The following is a 6013-nucleotide window of genomic DNA, read 5'->3' as shown; positions in this document are numbered from 1 at the left end:
ATAAAGCTCTCATCCTTGAAAAAAAAGCTGATGGGAGTTAGATGTCTAACGCTGTAAATCATCCCCCTGGCACAAGCTCTGAACTCAACTGTTCTCCCAAACGTAATCCAGGCGGCTACTAGCAAAAGGATAAATGTGTAGTTCAGCTTGTAGGCCCTGTCTGAGTTTTAGAATGTAATTTAGAGATTCATTTTCAAAATTAATAGCAGTTGTTCACTGTCTTAAGTATCAGAGGGGTAGCCCTGTTAGTCTGGATCTGTAAAAGCAACAAAGTCCTGTGGCACCTTATAGACTAACAGCTGTATTGGAGCATGAGCTTCTGTGAGTGAATACTCACTTCGTCGAATGTTGCATAAGTCTATAATGTGGCACAGGACTGTCTTAAGTATATCACTTCTAAATTATTTAAACAGGCAATAGTTTTGAAATATTAGTTTCTATAAGCAGATTTTACTTAAACATCTCCCTCTGCTGGTAAGTCACAACAGTTTTTGAATGTTTCCCCCTGTGATTAAGACTTCCCAATCACTTCAAACAATACTAGACTACTGCCTATGCCTAATGTAGCAAAGGACAACTGGCTGCCCTTTTCTAAAGGACAAGGAGTAAACAAAAAAAAAACCGTGGGGAGCAATTTCATCTCCATTCTGCCATAATTCAAGTTTAATCTTGAATAGGTAAGTGAAGATCTATACAAATCTTGCAGCCACATTCAGCTGTGATGTAAAATGTGAAGTAATTTACCCTTCCTCCCCCAGCCCTCTCTTGAGCTGTAGGGCTACTACTCACCCCTATCACTGATAGGCAAAGAGTACCATGCTTCCATTCTGACAGATTTTTCAGAATCTGTGCTTCAATTAGTAAAAAGACTTACATATAATTGGACTATACTAATTCTCCTGGTCTAGTTTCATTGCAAATAAACTAAATGCAGTGATACCTTAAAGATCTTAGAGTACAGCACTTGTATCCACTTACACTGATTGGATAGGCAATAGGTAGGGATAATACATCACTGCTAGGTGAATGGGGGTGCAATAGACTGTCTACACCACCCTATTACTTTTTCCTGAGATGAACATTCTGACGTTAAGAAACATCAGATAGCGAGTCATGAAGTGGCTATAGCAGACCTTTATGTCATGATGGATGGGTTTCTCTTACTTGGGGAAGGCAGAATATATTTACTCTAACATTGGGAAAAGCTTACTACTTTTAGTCACATCTCTGCATGTCCTTTATCTCTCCATAAGATAACAGGTCTAAAGGAAGGCAAAATTTAGTCTAATTCAAACTTGGTTAATAAATGTTAGTGATGCACAAAAGGAGATGTAGGAAAGAAAGTGATTAAACAGGTGAATGCAGTCTTAGGCACATGATTCCAAAAAACTGGTGTCATGTAATTCATTGCATTGTTAAATAGTAGCTGGTATTTTAAATAAATAGCTACTATTTAAATTTTTGAATGTTTTCTACATTTTCAAATATGTAGATTTCAATTTATACACCGTGTATTGTTATTTATTACAAATATTTGCACTGTAAAAAAGTGTATTTTTCAATTCACCTAATACAAGTAGTGTAGTGCAATCTCTATTATGAAAGTTATTCTGCATTTGTAAGTTCATGTTTAAAAAATAACTGCATTTAAAAACAAAACAAAAAAAGACTTAGAATCTACAAGTCTACTCAGTCCTGATTTCTTGTTCAGTCACTCAGCCAAACAAGTTGGTTTACATTTGAAGGAGATCATGCTGCCTGCTTCTTGATCACAATGTCACCTGAAAGTGAGAACTGGTGTTCTGATGGCACTGTTGTAGCCAGCGTCGCAACATATTTACATGCCAGATGCGCTAAAGATTCATATGTCCCTTCATGCTTCAGCCACTATTCCAGAGGACGTGTCCATGCTTATAAAGGGCTCTGCTCGATAACAATCCAAAGCAGTGCTGAGTGACATGTTAATTTTCATCATCTGAGTCAGATACCACTAGCAGAAGGTTGATTTTCTTTTTTGGTGGTTCGGGTTCTGTAGTTTCCACATCGGTGTGTTGCTCTTTTAAGACTTCTGAAAGCATGCTCTACACCTCGTCCCTCTCAGATTTTGAAAGGCACTTCAGATTCTTAAACCTTGGGTCAAGTGCCATAGCTATCTTTAGAAATTTCACATTGGTACCTTTGAGTTTAGCCAAATCTGCAGCAAAAAAGTGTTCTTAAAGTGAAGATGTGCAGAGTAATCATCTGATATTACTATAACATGGAATATATGGCAGAATGTGGGTAAAATAGAGATGGAGACAATTCTCCCACAAGGAGCTCAGTTTATTTAAATGCATAATTTTTTTTAAATGAGCATCATCAGCATGGAAGCATGTCCTCTGGAACGGAGGCCGAAGCATGAAGGGGTATCTGAATGTTTAGAATATCTGGCATGTAAATACCTTGCAATGCTGGATACAAAATTCTCATGCAAATGCCTGTTCTCACTTTCTGGTGACATTGTAAATAAGTAGGCAGTATTATCTTCTAAATGTAAACAAACTTGTCTGCCTTAGCTAGCGGCTGAACAAGAATTAGGACTGAGTTGACTTGTAGGCTCTAAAGTTTTGCATTGTTTTATTTTGAGTGCAGTTATGTAACAAAAAAAATTTAGATTTTTAAGTTGCACTTTCAAGGGATTGCACTACAGTACTTGTATGAGATGAATTGAAAAACCTTCCAAAAATATTTCATGTCAATTGGTATTCTATTGTTTAACAATGTGATTAGAACCGAGATTAGTCGTGATTAATTTGAGTCAATCATGTAAGCTAACAGCGATTAAATAGACAGCCCTAAAATAAACAAAGTGAATGTAGAATACACTTGAAACGTTTGTCCCTGTGGCTAAGCAGGACTCCCCACCTCTCAAAAGGCACTTAGTTATTAGGCTGTTTCTATTACAGAAGTGCAGTATGCCACTACCACAACAGGACTGAGATTTAGGATATAACTGCACACACACGAAGTGTTAACTCAAGTTAGCGAACATGAATTAAGATAGCAGTGCTTTCAGTTCACCTTCAACCCCACACTTCCTGGTAGCTCAAATTCAAACTTAAATTCAACCCTAGGATGGCTGTTGAGGCAGTAGCTGGTACAGTGGCCATGTTTCCACTGCTGTTTTAACCCAACACTTAGTTTGCACTGTTCTGCAGTGTAGACAGAAGATGAGTATCATTAGTTACGCAACTCAGTAAATCTATCCAGGAACCAAAGTGAGAGGTAATCTAGGGTATATCTAACCTAGAATTACAAAACCTGCAGCTGGCCCAGGACAGCTGATTCTGGATTTAGTTAAGGTACTGTTTGATTGCAGTGTAAATGTTTGGGATCAGGCTGGAGCCCAGGCTTCAGGGTGAAGGGAGGATCCTAGAGCTTAGGCTCCAGCTGAAGCTGGAACCTCTACACCACAGTTGAACAGCCCCTGATCTTAAGCCTGAAGAAGCTGGCATGGGTCAGCTGTGGTTGTCTAATTACACTATAGGCCATACCCTTAAAAAACAGTCTTGAGGACTACCATTGTTAGGCAAAGTGATGACTGATTTAACTTGATACAAAGGAGTCCTCACTTGGTTTAAATCAGTGTCCAGAACCAAGTAGTATGGCTGAACATTTTAATATCGCATAAGTGCCAAGAAAGGTACATATCCATATGCTCTCTGCACTCTTGATCATGATCAATAATATCCCAGCATAAATAAAATGGAGTAGAATATAATCTCACCAGCAACACAGTATAAGGACTTAAAGCAACAGACCAGCAGCACCTTCCTCCAATAATTCCCCACCCTTCTTCCAATTTGAAAATTGGATGAGCTTTCCACTGTGGAAGATTTTAGGATATTTTGGACCAGGAAAGGAACTCACATTCCAAGGCTGTGACTGCCCCATAAAATGCTCTGCCACCAGCCCATTCTTTATGCCAGTGAAGCCAAGGCACTCAAGATGGCATTCTCCACTCTAGTGGCATACCATGTGGCTAGAGATGTTCTCGGGCAGGTAGATCCTCTTAATAGGGTTTTATAGGTCAAAAGAAGTCCCTGTGCACCTTGAAATCCACCCATCAACTCTGACAGCCAGGGTGGGTCCTGGAGCACAGAGATCTTATTGTTCATGGCATGACACTTCATTTACCCTGCTGACCACTGCATTCTGTACCAGCTTCAGTTTCTACATTGTCAAATTATAGCTCCTTCAGAGTTCATGTCAGTCTAGCCTGAACGTTAGGTGACCATTGCAAAGGTTTGCTTTTAAGATGAATAGTTGCAACCTCCTAGACACATTTAAGTGAGGCAGTTGTCCTATTACGGCTACCTGATATTTAGTAGTACTTGAGTTGCAAACAGATCTATAGTTTGCAAACCCAAACAAATGGAAGACACCTAGTAGAAAGGCTGATATTCTTGCTATTTGCATCCCAATTTCTCTTCTAGACTGGAGGTTCAGGTTGTCATGCGGGCCCTGATGTCACCCAGGCATCAAGTGTCACAACCATTTGGGACAGACTGGAGAAAGGTACAGGGACACAACAGTTAAGCCCCTCACTATCCTCCCAAGAGCATCATGTATATACACTGTACCAGAGTGACAGGAGCTCTGCAGGAGTTCCCCAAGACACTCCCAGATGGAGCAGTTTTACCATCTGGTTAACAGAACACTGCAAGGGAAGTACAAAGCCACTTTACAGTAGCCCCATCAACCCCCATCCCCCAACTTATCTGCTGATAAGCAGACACCACTCTGATAAGATACCAAGGACAGCTATAGCTGTAATTAAAGCACTGACACCTGATCTCCCATCCTTAGATCAACCAGAGCAACTAGTGTGGTCTCCAGTCCACACCTAGGTAAGAAACCAGACTGAAAATGGTCAAGGAGATGAGTCAACTAGATAACAAGAAAGTTGTAAGCCCACCACTCCTCTTAAAAAGGTTCTAGAGGCTGAATTTAAGGTGTTATGAAGTATGTCACAAGAGAACAGATTTACCTTAGCAATGACAGCTTGTATATCAAGCTTCAGTCCCATGTGGTTTTGACAATCACAATTGCCAAAGGTTTATATTTAAGAGTGTAACCTTTATCCATGCATCCACATACGGATTACAACAGCCAGCTATTTGCAAGGAAGTTCAGACCTGAGAGGGTATTTGCAGATATTTTGTGCTTCCTTTGAGAATGGAATCAATTTATTTATTTATGCTGATGAAGTATGTTTAAGTTAAGAGGTATGCTTTGTCTTAATGTTATAGGCATATTAACCAAGAGTCTGTAGGTATGTAGCAGTAGACCAAGATGAGACATTATCCTTGGGTGTCTTAGTTTTGTAGAGACAAGTTTAAACAACCAGAACTACCACTTCTCCTGTATGACAAATACTGCAAGTATGAAGATTCATTGCTTACTAAGATACCCAAATGTTTAGTTACAGCTGTTGTCTGATGTATAGTCTTATTTCATGTTCTGTCAGCACATTAGCAGCCATTATATTTTTACCTTGAAAAATAAGTGCTCCACTCACATGAAATGCAGAAATATTTATTTTGGTTTCCTTCATTGGTTTTGGAAATTGTTTTGGTTTATAAAACATAGAAATAGCCAACACTAAGCAAACATTTGAACTCCCATGTAACAAGTTACTTGATATTCTAAGAGCATTGATTTGGATGTGTGCAGTTAGGGTACACATGTATGAAGTTATACTAAATAATGCATTACAATCACACAAATCTTAGTGCAAACCTTGTGCTTGTATTTTACATATATCCATATTTAAAAAACAGTAATGAATGCTAGTGGTCAATATTTATCTGTAACAAGGCTTAATTCTGCCAATTTTCCAAATGAATAGTGGACTAAGATTTTAATTTGTGTATTTTTATACTATATGTGGGAATTTGTTCAGGGGAAGTGGCTCTCTCTCTCTCTCCTCTACTGACTTGTCTGAATACTTCCATGTGCTTCGAAGTGTTGG

This window comes from Malaclemys terrapin, chromosome 5 (genome assembly GCF_027887155.1).
Source record: "Malaclemys terrapin pileata isolate rMalTer1 chromosome 5, rMalTer1.hap1, whole genome shotgun sequence".
NCBI classification, from domain to species: Eukaryota; Metazoa; Chordata; order Testudines; family Emydidae; genus Malaclemys; species Malaclemys terrapin.
Note: the sequence above shows the minus strand (reverse complement) of the source record.